Genomic DNA, 16,316 nt, shown 5'->3' with positions numbered 1-16,316 from the left:
CAGTTAACCCATCTATAAAACAGAGAGTCATTCATTCATTCAACAAATATTCACTGAGTATCTACCATGTGCCAGGTACTGTTCTAGGCACTGGGGATACAAAAGTGAACAAAGCTGACCTCCTGCCTTAAATCGGTGGGGACAGATTTGGGGGGAAATCAGAGAGTGCTAGCGGAAGGGACAGATAATATATATGAGTGATATTTTTCTATGGAAAAAAAGCAAGAGAAGTGGGACAAGGAGTACAGAGTAAGAGGTTACATCTTTAAGTAGGAGGGTCAAGGAATATAATACTCTCACAGAGTTGGGAAGATTGAAAGACAATATACAGAGGTTCAATTTCTGGCACACAGTAAGTCCTACAAGTTTGAACTGTTGTTCTATTTTTATTATCTGTATTATTAGTTATTTTTCAAAGATGAGGGAATTCTGGATGCCTCAGAATCTTGAGTCTATAGTTAGAATTTACCTGTAAATGTGTGAATTGAATTTCTTGTATTCCAAATCATTGCCCACTCCAATTCCCTACAAACAGGAGTACTAGTTTCTACATGTTTTCACAAGTATTATGAGAATTACCTACACAAAAGATCCTCTAAAAAAAAGGCACAATAAAGGCAAAGTCGAGCCTCCTCTATTTTACAGTGAAGAATTGTGGTCATCTCTGATGCTACACTTCAGGAGCCTCTATTACCACAGAGATCAGAGGGCCAGCTGATGAGACGAAGACAAGGTGATGTCTTTCAGCTATTGTACAAAAACTTCATCCGTATCTCCAGTTCCCACACTGCCCTTTCGTCATCACCAAGGCAGTGTGGGTGGAAGGCTGGCAACCTGGCAACCATACTGCCTTGGCCCTTCTCTTCTCCTGACCCCATTCTACTCTTTTGTGACATCCCTCCTCTTTCCTTCCCCCTCTAAGGGTACACTAGACTTCTATGTGAAACAACTACATAACCAAATAAACGTGACAACTGTAAGAATCCTTCTCCCTTGTAATTTGCCCTAGATGCCAAATTCTCTCAGTAATGGCCCTAACTCAAATGTTATATTACACTTTGATTAATGCTAGGAAATAACATCCTGGATATATGAGGGCTGAGCAGAAAGTTATTGTGCTTTGAACTTTCAGTTGAAAAATTTTCTAAAACAATTAACACTTTTGTAAGTACATCATAAATGAAGCCTTCTTTGATAAAGGATCTCTTCCAGGATGAGCAGACACAGCACATGTTTTTTTATGTAGAATTCCCATCCTGATTCAGTACTAGCCTTCTCGGGACCTATAGCAAATTATTTAACTTCTCTGGGACCCCATTTTTCCCTCAGTAACTTTCAGTGGAGGGCGCCTGGCTTGCTCAGTTAAGCGTCTGCCTTCGGCTTAGGTCATGATCCCAGGGTTCTGGGATCAAGTCCTACATCAGGCTCCCTGCTCAGTGAGGAATCTGCTTCTCCCTCTACCATCCCCACTGACTGTGATCTCTTGTCTCAAATAAATAAGTAAAATCTTTAAAAAATAATTTTCAGGGGTGCCTTGGTGGCTCAGTGGGCTAAAGCCTCTGCCATCAGCTCAGGTCATGATCCCCAGGGTCCTGGGATTAAGCCCCACATCGGGCTCTCTGCTCTGGAGCCTGCTTTCCCTACTCCCCTGCCTGCCTCTCTGCCTACTTGTGATCTCTGTCAAATAAATAAATAAAATCTTTGGGACGCCTGGGTGGCTCAGTTGGTTAAGCAGCTGCCTTCGGCTCAGGTCATGATCCCAGCGTCCTGGGATCGAGTCCCACATCGGGCTCCTTGCTCGGCAGGGAGTCTGCTCCTCCCTCTGCCTCTGCCTGCCATTCTGTCTGCCTGTGTTCACGCGCGCTCTCTCTCTCTGACAAAAAAAAAAAAAAAAAAAATCTTTAAAAATAATAATAATTTTCAGTGGAAAATTATGAAAAAACTGAAAGTGGCCATTCAATAAATGCTAATTTCCTCATATTATAACAGAACTAATAATAACTTTTCTACTTCCATATATTATTTGAGACATTGGAAGATACAACAAATCTCCTGAGGCAAGGGCAATAAAAGTAAAAATAAACTATTGGGACTACATCAAAATAAAAAGCTTCTGGACAGTAAAGGAAACCAACAAAACTGGAAGACAAGACAACCTACTGAATGGAAGAAGATATTTGTAAATGACATATCTGGTAAGGGATTGGTATCCAAATACATAAAGACCTTACACAACTTAACACCCCAAAAGTAATCCAATTTAAAAATGGGCAGAAGACATGAACATTTTTCCAAAGACATATAGATGGCTAACAGATACATGAAAAGATGCTTAACCCCACTCATCATCAGGTAAATGCAAATCAAAACCACAATGAGCTCTCACTTGACAACTGTCAGAATCAACAACACAAGAAGCAACAATTGTTGGTGAGGATGTGGAGAAAAAGGAACCCTTTTGAGCTGTTGGTGGGAATGCAAACTGGTGCAGCCACTGTGGAAGACAGTATGGAGATTCATCAAAAAGTTAAAAACAGAATTACCATATGATCTAATAATTCCACTACTAGGTATTGACCCCCCAAAACACGGAAACACGAATTCAAAAAAATACATGCACTCCTATGTTTATTGCAGTATTTAAAATAGCCAGATTATGGAAGCAGTCCAAGTGTCCATCGACAGATGGATTGATAAAGAAGATGTGGGGTGTGTGTATGTGTGTGTGTGTATGTGTCTATACATGTGTGCATAGAATATTACTCAGCCATAAAAAAGAATGAAATCTTGCCATTTGCGGCAACATGGATGGATCTAAAAAGTATAATGTTAAGTGAAATAAGTCAGTCAGAAAAAGACAAATACCATATGATTTCACTCATATGAGGAATTTAAGAATCAAAACGAACAAAGCGGGGGAAAACAGACAAACCAAAAACAGACTCTTAACTACAGAGAGCAAACCGACCATGCTGGGACGGGAAAAAGTAAAGGGATTAAGAGTATACTTACCTTGATTAGCACTGAGTAATATATGGAACTGCTGAATCACTATACTGTACACTCGAAACTAATATAACACTGTATGTTAACTATACCAGAATTTTTAGAAAGAGGACAAATCTTGAAACAAACGTAAATTTAAGACATTTTTATTACTATCAATCTGAGCTTTCTATCAGTCAGGGTCTAACAAGGGAACATGAGAACCACTTGAGAATTTAAAACAGAGCGACTTCAAAGCAGTGAACGGGTGATGAAAGAAATGAGAGGCCCACCAGGGAATGGTGGGGCAAATCAGAGGTTAGCATGGGAGCAAAAAAATCTACCACTGGAAGAGAAAAGGGGAGGAAATATGTTGCTACCAGTATCCAAGGCCGAAGGTACCAGGAAGAAACTAAAAACAAGATGGCCTGACTGGCAGAAGCAACAGAAGAGATGCTTCCAGAGACCACCCACTCCTCCAACTTCCCCAAGCAAAAATAAAGGGAGGAAAACCCTACGTTGTTCTTCCTCCTGCCCTCTAATCTCCTTCCAGTTCCTCTCACCTGCTAACCCAGACAGAAACTGCTGACACAGAGGCCTGTTAAGGAAAGAAGTCTGCAAGTGTCAGCTCTTCACAAGACACAGCAAAGAAGGGAAGGGTGAGGAATGGATCTGAGGGCAAATAGGTCCAGGATCAGCAGAAACATCGACTCTGTTCATAAATGATGATGGAGAAGGAAGAGGACACAGGACCAAGTCAGTACTCACCCTATATAAATGCCAGAAGCTGGCTTTTAAAAAGTTATTATTCTTAAATTATTTCCTATCCAATTGGTTTGCTTCTTGTGAGCTTAAAATAGATGAGGAAGAAAGAAAAAGTCATATAAAAAGATCAATTATGACCAAAAAAAATCAATTATGGTTTTACTACATATCCTATTTTACTTACTCAAATCAAAATTTAACAATTATATTTATCCTTTTTAGGGATGCATGGGTATGTATGTATCCCCCCATTTATATTAATAAATTTTTATTATTATATATTGATTCGTATGAATTACTTATATTCTCTAAGTACACAGAATATATTAGAATATATAATTTATTTATATATATATTTCGTATATATCCACATCAAAGTGTTTTCCTCCCCTACTAGTCCACTGAATGGTCCTTTGAGGCTAGCAAGTTCTATACCTCATGGACTATTCCAACACAGCAGATGAGGAAATTAAGACTCCAGAGGCTAAGTGATTTGCTCACTTTCACCAGCTAATTAATGAATGAGGCAGGGCTATAACCCAAATCTTCATGGTTACTCATTAAACTACACCAAGTTTCTGCCCAACCATTAAAGATTTTCCAATTTTAAAATGTGTTTGTGCTGTCAACTAGATGTAACTTAGCAACACAAAATTAAATTAGATTTAAAGGTTTTTCTATGATAGGAAAAGCAGAAGAGAACTTTTTATTTTTAAGGAATTTCTATGCCTATAGAAATGCATGGAGACAAATGCACATGTGTACATGCATACAAAAGAGATTAAACATATCTGGAAACTGCTTACTTATATCTACTGAACCTAAATCTATCCTTCCACTGACCAAGCAATCCTACTCCTAAGTACATGTGTATACCCAAATAACTTCATTGTAGCATTATGCATAACACCTTAAAATCAAAGTATCCCAAATGTTCATCAAGAGTAAACTGAACAGGGGCACCTGGGTAGCTCAGTAGGTTAAGCATCTGCCTTCAGCTCAGGTCGTGAACCCAGGGTCCTGGGATCAAGCCCCGAATTAGGCTCCCTGCTCAGCAAGGAGGCTGCTTCTCCCTTCTCCCACTGCCCCTCCTCTGGTGCTCACTTGCTCTCTCTCAGAAATAAATAAAAACTTAAAAATAAATAAACAAACAAATAAAGAGTAAACTGAATAAAGTAGGGTATAGCCTTATAGTGGAATACTATATAACAAATGAAAAAGATACAAAAAGATATTTTTTAAGTACATACTAAATGATTCTGTTTATATTAAGTTCAAAAGCACAGCAAAACTGATCCACATACTTTAAGTCAGATATAAGTAACCACATTTGGGAGTAGTAGGGAGCAGGAGGGAGGGCCTCTGGGATGCTGTGAAAATTTATTGAGGCTATACAATTATGATCTATGCACTTTTTTATGCATGCTATGTACTGATTTTTAAAAAGTGTCATCAATCGGGCGCCTGGGTGGCTCAGTGGGTTAAGCCGCTGCCTTCAGCTCAGGTCATGATCCCAGAGTTCTGGGATCGAGTCCCACGTCAGGCTCTCTGCTCAGCAGGGAGCCTGCTTCCTCCTCTCTCTCTCTGCCTGCCTCTCTGCCTACATGTAATCTCTCTCTGTCAAATAAATAAATAAAATCTTTAAAAAAAAAAAAGTGTCATCAATCAAAGTAAATACCTCCTTCACAAAAAGAATTAATTTCTATAATACCAGTACAGAAGAGGAGGGGGCACAAAACTCTGTGACTAAGGGTAAATTTCTCAAGACACAAAAAGCATTAATCATAAAAGAAAAAAACATAAATCAGCCTCATCAAAATGAAAACTTCTAAAAATTAAAATCATCAAAATATGCATTAAGAAAGTGAACAGGAAAGAATCAGTCGGGGATGAATCATAATATGTAGAACAGACAAAAGAACTTGTATCCTCAGTACAGAATTCTTACAAATCAATAAGAAGAAAACAAATAACCCAATTTCAAAACAGGCAAAAGCCTTGAATATTTCTTTCACAAAGTAAGTGATCAGTAAGTATTGTTGAAAAAGTATTCAACATCACCAGTGATAAATTTAAAGCAAATTAAAGTCATAATAAGATACTACAACATATTTACCAGCATGTCTAATATGAAAAAGACTGAGAGTACCAAAGAATTTATAGCAACCAGTCTGGCAGGCTCATTTAAAGTTAATACATACAGTTTATATATGACCCAGCAATTTCATTCCCTAGGTACTTACTGTTGAGAGATTAAAACACATGTCACTCACTCACAAAAAAATACATAAATGAATGTTCACAGAAGCTTTTACATAACAGTCAAAAACTGGAAACAACACAAATGTTCATCAGTAAGAGAATGGATAACTGGTATATTAAGACATACAATGGAATATTAGCACGTTTAAAAAAATTAAAAACTGGGACACCTGGGTGGCTCAGTTGGTTAAGCAGCTGCCTTCGGCTCAGGTCATGATCCCAGCGTCCTGGGATCGAGTCCCACATCGGGCTCCTTGCTCGGCAGGGAGCCTGCTTCTCCCTGTGCCTCTAGCCTGCCACTCTGTCTGCCTGTGCTTGTGCTCTGTCTCTCTCTCTCTCTAACAAACAAATAAAATCTTAAAAAAATTAAAAACTAAAAAACTACTGATACATTACAGCAACATGGATGAATCTCAAAAACGGAGGAAAAGATAACTAAAGCTAAACAGTATGTATTATTCATTCCCTCTGTAAGAACTTCAAGCACAGACAAAATTAATTTATAGGGACAGAAATCAGAGTGGGTCCTCCTAGAGAACCAAAGGGAGGACTGCTTGGAAAGGGGCATGAGGAAACTTTCTGGATGAGAAAGACGTTTAATTTGTTCTGAGTAATGATTACATGAGTACATATGTTTGTCAAAATTCAAGAGTTGGGCACTTAAGGGACACCAGGGTGGCTCAGTCAGTTAGGCATCCAACTCCTGATTTTGGCTCAGGTTATGATCTCAGGGTTGTGAGATTGACCCCACCTCAGGCTCTACACTCAGCGGGGAGTTTGCTTGAGATTCTCTCTCTTCCTCTCCCTCTGCCCCACCCTCATGCATGCATTCTTTCTCTCGTTCTCTATCAAAAAAAAAAGGGGGGGGGGACACCTGGGTGATTGAGTGGGTTATATGTCCGCCTTTCACTCAGGTCATGATCCCAGGGTCCTAGGATTAAGTGTCACATCAGGCTCCCTGCTTAGCAGGGAGACTGCTTCTCCCTCTACCTGCTGCTCTCCCTGGCTTGTGTTCTCTCTCTCCACCCCCTGCCCCATCTCTCTACCTCTCTGACAAATAATAAAATCTTCAAAAAAAAAAAAGACTTGGACGCTTAGGATCTATAGATCTTATTAGCACTTCCATTTAAATGAAATAAATGTTTCTTTAAAAAGAAACAGCATTGTTCCTTAAAAAACAACAACAACAACAACAACAACAAAATTACCACATGATCCAGCAATTCCACTATTAAGTATACACCTAAAAGAAATGAAAGCAGGGAGCCATTTCTGCATTTGCTGCTAAAGTAGTCCTTCCAAAGAAGCTAAGGCCATGTTGGGGCAAAGCCTCCACTTCATCCTGTGAATAGCCTGGCAGCTGCCAGTCCAACACTTTCACCAGCATCTCCTGGGCCCTCCTGCACAATGAGGAGGTGACGGTTATGGAGGTTACAATCAATGCTCTCATCAACACAGCCAAAGTAAATGATGAATCTCTCTGACCAGGCTTGAGGGCAAAGACTCTGGCCATTGTCTACACGGGAGTCTCATCTGCAAAGGGTGGCGGACCTGCCCCCTTCACCACTGTGGCCTCAGCTGAGGAAAGAAAGTGAATCATAGAAAGAAGAACCTGAGGAGGCTGACAGTATGCACTTTGGTCTATTTGACTAAATCTCTTTTATAACATGTTCAATAAAAAGCTGAACTCTTAAAAAAAAAAAAACAACGAATGAAAGAAAGAGAGAGAGAAAAGAAAAACAGAGACTCAGACACTTGTACACCAATGTTCATAGCAGTGTTACTGACAATAGAAGGTGAATCAACTCAAATGACAATCCATGACTGAACGGATAAATAAAATGTGGTATATTATGGAATACAGAATGGAATATTACTCAACCTTAAAGAGGAATTAAATTCCAACACATGTACCACATGGATGAACCCTGAAGATATTACTGCTAACTACAATAAGCCAGAAACAAAGGACAAATACCATATGATTCCACTTATGTGACATAAGCCTGGACTGATCAAGAGACAGAAAGTAGAATATTATTGATAAAGAAAATGTGATACACGCATACACACACACAGGAATACTATTCAGCCACAAAAAAAAGAAAGATTCTTTTTTTTCCATTCATGACATGGATGGGCCTAGAGGACATTATGATAAGTCAAGTAAAGTCAAAGGGAAAGATTAAACTGTATGATTTCACTGATATGCCGAATCTAAAAGGAAAAAAATCGAACTCATAGAGAACAGATTGGTGATTGCCAGTGGTGGGGGTGGAGGGTGGGCAAAAGCATGAGGGGAGTCAAAAGGTATAAACTTCCAGTTATAAGATAAATAAGTTCTGGGATGTAAAGTACAGCACAGTGACTAATGTAAACAATACAGTAACCATATATCTGAAAGTACTAAGAGATCTTAAAAGTTCTCATCTCACACACAGATTCTGAAATTATATGAGGATGTTAACTAAACTTACTGCAGTAATCATTCTGCAATATACACACTATCAAATCATCATTATATAATATAATATCATGTCAGTTATATCTCAATAAAACTGGGGGAAAAAAAGAAAAAGAGAAAAAGGAAAAGGAAAGTAGAATGGTGAGTCCCAGGTGCTGGGGGAAGGGAGGAATGCGGAGTTATTGTTTAATGGGTACAAAGATTCAGTCTGAGCCCTTTCTGCCTCTCCTGCCACCATGGCACCCGTGAAAGAGTTTGTGGCGAAGGGGGGCAAATAAAGCAAGTTCTGAAGTTTACCCTTGATTGCACCCACCCTGTAGAAGATGGTATCATGGATGCTGCCAATTTTGAGCAGTTTTCTTCAAGAGAGTATCAAAGTGAATGGAAAAGCTGAAAATCTCTGTGGAGGGGTGGTAACAACTGAAAGGAGCAAAAGCAAGATTACCCCGTAACTTCTGAGGTGCCTTTTTCCAAAAGGTATTTGAAATATCTCACCAAAACACACCTGAAGAAGAACAATCTCCGTGACTGGCTGCACACAGTCGCTAACAGCAAAGAGAGTTATGAATTACATTACTTCCGGATTAACCAAGATGAGGAAGAGAAGGAAGATGAGGATTAGAACTAGTTGGTCTGGAATATTTTGTATAATTTAAAATAAAATTTAGGAAACAAAAAAGATTCAGCTGGAGAAAATGGAAAAGTTTGGACATGGACGGTGGTGACAGCAGCTAAACAATGTGAATGTACTTAATGCCACAAAAATATACACTTGAAAATGGCTAAGATGATAAATTTCATGTTCTGTATATTTTACCACAATAAAAAAAAATGCCAATGCTCAGCTCAATTTAATCAGTGAAGTGGTAGGGCAAAAGCCAGATTACAATAGACTAAGAAAACAGAGCTGAAGATATGGGGACAATTAAGATTAACTATCTCTTCAAAAAGCAAATCAATAAAAGTCATTCACTGTTACAGGGGAAACACTGAAGTGAGATAACTGTTTATCAAAGATGCTGTAAGAGCAATCTCTTGTGAATTGTAAACTGAATTAGATAACAACTAAATTACCTTCCGACTCTACAATTCTATGTACGCAAGAATGGAAACATAGAAAAAGGGAACAGTATTAATGAAGTTAAAGTACGGATCTATCAAATCAGTACTGGAAACCAAAAAACAGATAGTAATTACTTTGTAGAAGAAATTGTTATACACAGCATAGAAAATGACATATTTCCAGAATATCTGTAACATTCCCAACCTCCACAACCTTTACATTCTTTAATACTGACACATTATGGGGCGCCCGGGTGGCACAGTGGGTTGGGCATTGGTTTTGACTGGGGTCTGACCTCTGGGTCATGGGTTCGAGCTCCACATCAGGCTCTGGTCTCAGTGGGGAGTCTGCCTGGGATTCTCTCTTCCTCTGCCCCTCTCCCCACTCTAAAATAAATAAATAAACCTTAAAACAAACCTAACACATTAAAAATAATCTAATGGAGGGGCAGCTGGCTAGACAGTCAGTAAAGCCTATCACTCTTTAGCTCAGGGCCGTGATTTTAAACCCCACATTGGGTAGGGAGCCTACCTAAAATTAAAAAAAAAAAATTTTTTTTTTTAATTCAAAAGAAAAAATCTCTATGGAAGCAACCCAAATGTCCATCAACAAACAAACTGATAAACAAAATGTGGTATATACATACAATGGAATATTATTCAGCCTTAAAAGGGAATGGAATTCCGTACAACATGCTACAACACAGATGAACCTTGAAAACATTATGCTAAGTGGAATAAAAGCAAGATACAAAAAGGCAAATATTATATGATTTTGCTTATATGAAACAACTAGAAGAGGCAAATTCAGAGAAACAAAGTAGAACAGAGGTTATCAGGGCTTAGAGGTGAGGAAGAAATGGAGAGTTATTATTTAATGGGTACATAGTGTTTGTATATGGTGATGAAACAGGTTTTGAAATACATAGTGGTTATGGTTGTACAACACAGTGAATGTAATTAATGCCACTAAATTGTACATCTAAAAATGTTTAAAGAGGTAAATTTTATGTTACATATATTTTGCCTCAATAAAAAATGTCTTCTATTAAAAAAATACCCTGAAAGCAAACCTCAAGCTGAGACCAAGTTTCTCACAAGTAATTATATTGTCTCAGGTTATAGACAAAACTCATGCTGGGCTATAACCACCCCCAAATGGAAAAGGCGTCCAGTGGAAACTCCTTAAACAACGGAAATATACCCACGAAGTAAATCAATTCACTCACCTCAATGATGGTTAGGGTCCTCAACTGAAAGCCAGAAGAAAGTCACCTGAGGTCATACCATAGGGAAAAATAAGAGGACTTAAGTAGCCCCATGTAGGATATTATTTTCTCAGAACCATCAAGTAATTCTGGTAAACAATTCCAAACAAGAAGTTCCTTGTTCGTGAAAAAGTTGAGATATATTTGAACAAAAATCCCAAACGGAAAGTGATTTACCCCTTCCACAGCTGGCAGTCACCATCCTCAAGAGTCAAATGAGGATTACAGGCCTCTCAGACTGAGGGGTGGGATGTCTTTGGGAGACAACAAGCAAGTCCAGACTCAGAGATGCTCAGTCAAAATGCCCTCAACTATTCCTTGTTCAGATGAAGTCTTTCTGCTTGCTAATTCAACTTCTGTGTGAACTCTTCATGTTAAATTTATCAGCTTCCTGCCTTCCACCTTCAAGTGTCATACTGTTTAAACAAAGCAATGGTTCTCAACTAGGAATAATTTTGGACCCAAGAGACATACGGCAATATCTGGGACGTTTGGTTGTCACAACTGGGCACTACTAACTTGTACTAGGTAGAGGCTAGTGATGCTGTTAACATCCTACAACATACAACACAGAGGTTAATCTCCCACCATAAAGAATTATTGTGCCCAAAATGTCAATACTGTCAAGGCTGAGAAAATCTGAACTACAGGTTAATAAGACACCCAAGGATTTCACAGTGAAATGTGAAAGCTTTTTGTGCAAAATACTACTTTAATGTTTAATTTTTCAACTAAAGTTCATTAGTTCTTAAGGCTGATATTTATCCTGTTTTCTTTATATTCCTTATATTTTCCAAATTTCTATGATGAACTTGTGTTGATTTTTCTGATTTTAAAATAAAATAAATAAAATAAGAACCATTATCCTTTCCTTTTTCTGTAATAGTCTATTTGCCTAAAGACAATTCCTGCAGGTTGGCACTGTATTTTTTTTCTACTCACATTTCATTCTTTATTGCTCTGTATCTGGAGCAGGAGTGACCAAAACTTGAGTTTACTGTATCATCTTAACTGGAAGCCCAATTTCATATCAGAATTCAAGAGAAATTACTAAGTAATATTAAAGCAAGTTTTATACAAAACAAACTATTTTCTGATATTCTATTTTTCAGAATCAATCATTTTACAAACCCATACAATATTAAAATGTGTGATTCAGATATCTACACTATTTAAAATGTTTTTGTCAGGGCACCTGAGTGGCTCAGTGGGTTAAGCCTCTGCCTTCGGCTCAGGTCATGATCTCAGGGTCCTGGGATCGAGCCCTGCATCGGGCTCTCTGCTCAGTGGGGAGCCTGCTTTCCGCGCTCTCTCTCTGCCTGCTTCTCTGCCTACTTGTGATCTTTGTCTGTCAAATGAATAAATAAAATCTTTTTTAAAAAATTAAAAATAAATTAATTAATTAAATAAAATGTTTTTGTCATAAAAGGCAAAAGAAAGGAAAAGAGAAGTAATCAGTAGCAGCAGCACTACAAGCAAAGATACAGAATAAACAGAAAGAGAAAAACAGAGATGACGCAGATAATGGAAAGAGAAGTAAGCTCAGCACTAATGATTCCTAAAACACTGTGCCAGAGGGAGGACAGTCTGACAGCCTCCCCTGCAGCCTCATTTATATATCCATATACCACTTACCTATCGTCTGTACCTATCCTCTGTGCTCTGCAGCCAGCAATGATTACCCTGACTCCTCAAAATTCACTCCTTATCAATTGATTAAATTAAACTAATCATGGTAATCCTATCTCCCTTGCCCACGATTGGCAGGCCTATCAATTTGACCCAATGAAAAGAGTATTCCTAAGAGGTTCTGGGGGAAAAAAGGCCTTTCTTATTTTTAAAAGAGAACCATAGGAAGCCAGACCATATCTCTGGCATTGGACCAACAGATGCCTAATGCTAATGGCAGCTTTAATTCAGGAAAAAACAGGCATCGCAGAGCAGAGTGGAAAAGCAGAAAGAACTCAGGGCTTTATATATCAATGAATTGTGTGACCAGTGCTAGAGCCCATTTTAATTCTGGACTTCCTCTTATATTAGCCGAAAAAATTTCTTATTATTTAAGCCACTTTGAGTTGGATTTTCTGTTATTTACTACTGAAAATACAGAAAGGAACAACAAAAAAAAATTAAAACTTCACATGTTCACACTACTCACAGATAATCATGATAATCATAATCATGGTTGTCAATTTATCATTTTCTTCTTAATCCTTTGCTTTTTAAGAAAAATATTTGTAGACAATTCTAAATCCTTTTAAAAAATAAACATTATTTTAAATAGCTACATAGTATTTATTTGCATGAATGAATGATCACTTAGCTTGTTTTATTGGTGAATATGTAGATTGTTTCCAATAAATCACTATTATCAATACTTCTGTAATGAATATTTTGCTTAAGAAAAAAATTACATATGTGTTGATTATACTTTGTTAGGATAGATTCTTAAAACAGGAAGTACTAAATTAAATAATATGAACTTTTACAGTTCCTGATACTTACTGACAAACTTTTACTCAGAAGTATTATGTCAATTCACATAATTCTCTGCACACAAGAGGTGCCTTGATAATTTTTAAATATAAAAAACTTGCTCATCACTCCAGTTCTACATGATACTAAAGAGGAAAAAGAGGACAATGCTTAGCTAAAACTTTACCTCCAAAATTAGATCAAGACTAGACTTTCAATTCCTTTAAATCTGTCTTTCTTTTCAGACTGAAGAGAGAGAAAAAAATGTTGGCTTTTTTAAACTAAATGGTACTGTATAAATGGCTAACGGACACATGAAAAAAATATTCATCATCATTAGCCATCAGGGAAATTCAAATCAAAACCACGCCTGGGTGGCTCAGTTGGTTAAGGGACTGCCTTCAGCTCAGGTCATGATCCTGGAGTCCCGGATTCCAGTCCCACATCCGGCTTCCTGCTTGGCAGGGAGTCTGCTTCACCCTCTGACCCTCCCTCTTCTCATGCTCTCTCTTTCTCTCTCTCAAATAAATAAATAAAATCTTAAAAAAAAAAAAACCCACACTGAGACACCACCTCACACCAGTTAGAATGGCAAAAATTGACAAACCAAGAAAAAACAAATGTTGAAGAGGCTGTAAAGAAAGGGGATCCCTCTTACATTGTTGGTGGAAATGCAAGGTGGTGCAGCCACTCTGGAAAACAGTGTAGCAGTTCCCCAAAAAAAATTAAAAATAGAGCTACCCTATGACCCAGCAATCGCACTACTGGGTATCTACCCCAAAGATACAGATGCAGTGAAAAGAAGGGCCATGTGCACCCCAATGTTCATAGCAGCAATGGCCACAACAGCCAAACTGTGGAAAGAGCAGAGATGTCCTTCAACAGACAAATGGATAAAGATGTGGTCCATATATACAATGGAATACTACTCAGCCATCAGGAAGGATGAATACCCAACTTTTGCATCAACATGGATGGGACTGGAGATTATGCTAAGTGAAATAAGTCAAGCAGAGAAAGCCAATCATCATATGGTTTCACTTATTTGAGGAACATAAGGAATAGCATGGAGGACATTAGGAGAAGGAAGGGAAAAATGAAGTGAGGGGGATTCAGAGGGGAAGATGAAACATGAGAGACTACGGACTCCAAGAAACAAACTGAGGGTTTTAAAGGGGAGGAGGATGGGGGAATTGGTTAGTCCAGTGATGGGTATTAAGGAGGGCATGTACTGCATGGAGCACTGGGTGTTAATATGCAAACAGTGAATCACGGAACACTACATAAAAAACTAATGATGTACTGTATGGAGACGAACATCACATAATAAAAAAACGGTACTGTATAAGGTTCTCAGAATCAAATTTTTAAATAAAACCCTGAGATAACTGAAGCAAATAACTTAAAATAAAAAAAGACATGAATCAATCACTAATAAAATAAGTCAATAACCTCAAAAATTACCTCAACAACAAAAAGACAACTCACTATAGAAATGGGTAAAGCATTTGATGGATAGCTCTACAAAGAACAAATCCAAATGGCCAATAAGAACATGAGAAGAGATGCCCAATATCTTTCATCATTATGGAAATGTAAATGGTAACCACAATGAGATACTACATCACACCTACTAGGATAGCTATGTTTAAAAAAAAAAAGGCAGCAGAAAAAACAATGTTGGCAAGGATGTGGAGAAATTAGAGCCTTTGCACATGCAGCTGCTGTATTAGACAATCTGGCATTTCCTCAAAAAACTAAACATAGAATTACTATAGGATCCAGCAATTCCATTCCTAGATACACACCCAAAAGTAATGAAAGCAGCATCTCAAACAGAAATTTGTGCACCAATGTTCACTGCAGCATTATTCACAACAACCTAAAGTTGAAAACCACCCATGTCCATTAAAAAAATGAATGGATAAAAAAAATGTGAGATACACACACAATGGATTATCATTCAGCCTTAAAAAAGAATGAATTCTGGGGCGCCTGGGTGGCTCAGTGGGTTAAGCCGCTGCCTTCGGCTCGGGTTGTGATCTCGGGGTCCTGGGATCGAGTCCCGCGTCGGGCTCTCTGCTCAGCAGGGAGCCAGCTTCCGACTCTCTCTCTCTGCCTGCCTCTGCCTACTTGTGATCTCTCTCTGTCAAATAAATAAATAAAATCTTTAAAAAAAAAAAAAAAGAATGAATTCTGTATAACCTGTTGCAGCATAGATGAACCTTTAAAACATTATGCTAAATGTAATAAGCTAGACACAAAAGGACAAATATTGTACAATTCTGAGTATACCAAGTACCTAGAAGAGGTAAATTTCAGAGAAAGAAAGTAGAGGTTACTAGGAACTAGGGGGTAAGGTACAACAGAAAATTACTGCTTAATGGGCACAAAGTTTCTGTTTGGGATGAAAGTTTTGGAAATAGTGGTGATGGTTGCACAACACCGTAAATGTAACTAATGCCACTGGACTGTATGCTTTAAAAAGGTCAGGGGCACCTGGGTAGTTTAGTGGGTTAAAGCCTCTGTCTTTGGCTCGGGTCATGATGCCGGGGTCCTGGGATAGAGACCCACATAGGGCTCTCTGCTAGCCAAGGAGTCTGCTTCCTCCTCTCTCTCTGCCTGCCTCTCTGCCTACGTGTGATCTCCGTCTGTCAAATAAATAAACAAACTCTTTTTGAAAAAAAATTTTTTTTTCTGGGGGCACCTGGCTGGCTCAGTTGGAAGAACATGCGACTCCTGATCTCAGAGTTGTTTAAGTTCAAGGCCCATACTGGGCGTAGAGATTACTAAAACTAAATAAACTTTAAAAAAAAGATGTTTTTCAGGGCGTCTAGGTGGCTCTGTGGGTTAAAGCTTCTGCCCTCAGCTCAGGTCATGATCTCAGGGTCCTAGGATCGAGCCCTGCATCGGGCTCTCTGCTCAGCTGGGAGCCTGCTTCCCCCTCTCTCTCTGCCTGCCTCTCTGACTACCTGTGATCTCTGTCAAATAAACAAATAAAATCTTTAAAAAAAAAAAAAAAAAGATGTTTCTCT

General features: G+C 38.4%; 1 protein-coding gene and 1 pseudogene across 7 annotated transcripts in view; one reads left to right on the top strand and one right to left on the bottom strand.

Moving 5' to 3' along the window:
- BBS4 (Bardet-Biedl syndrome 4) overlaps positions 1–16,316 on the bottom strand; it is a 54,864-nt gene that overhangs the window by 23,642 nt on the left and 14,906 nt on the right. For 2 of the 6 annotated variants that reach the window (XM_082735780.1, XM_082735781.1), the window contains exon 3: positions 10,768–10,813. The exons of the other annotated variants lie outside the window; for them this stretch is intronic. The gene's annotated coding sequence lies outside the window, so the exon portion shown is untranslated. The remainder of the gene's footprint in view (positions 1–10,767; positions 10,814–16,316) is intronic. 6 annotated transcript variants of the gene reach the window in all.
- Positions 8,102–9,466, top strand: LOC309867226 (large ribosomal subunit protein eL22 pseudogene; annotated as a pseudogene). Its single transcript has one exon. The product of its transcript is annotated as a large ribosomal subunit protein eL22 pseudogene (transcript).

Source organism: Mustela nivalis (assembly GCF_964662115.1).
Source record: "Mustela nivalis genome assembly, chromosome: 6".
Lineage (NCBI taxonomy): Eukaryota > Metazoa > Chordata > Mammalia > Carnivora > Mustelidae > Mustela > Mustela nivalis.
The sequence above is the reverse complement of the archived record's forward strand: the minus strand, read 5'-3'. Positions and strand labels throughout refer to the sequence as shown.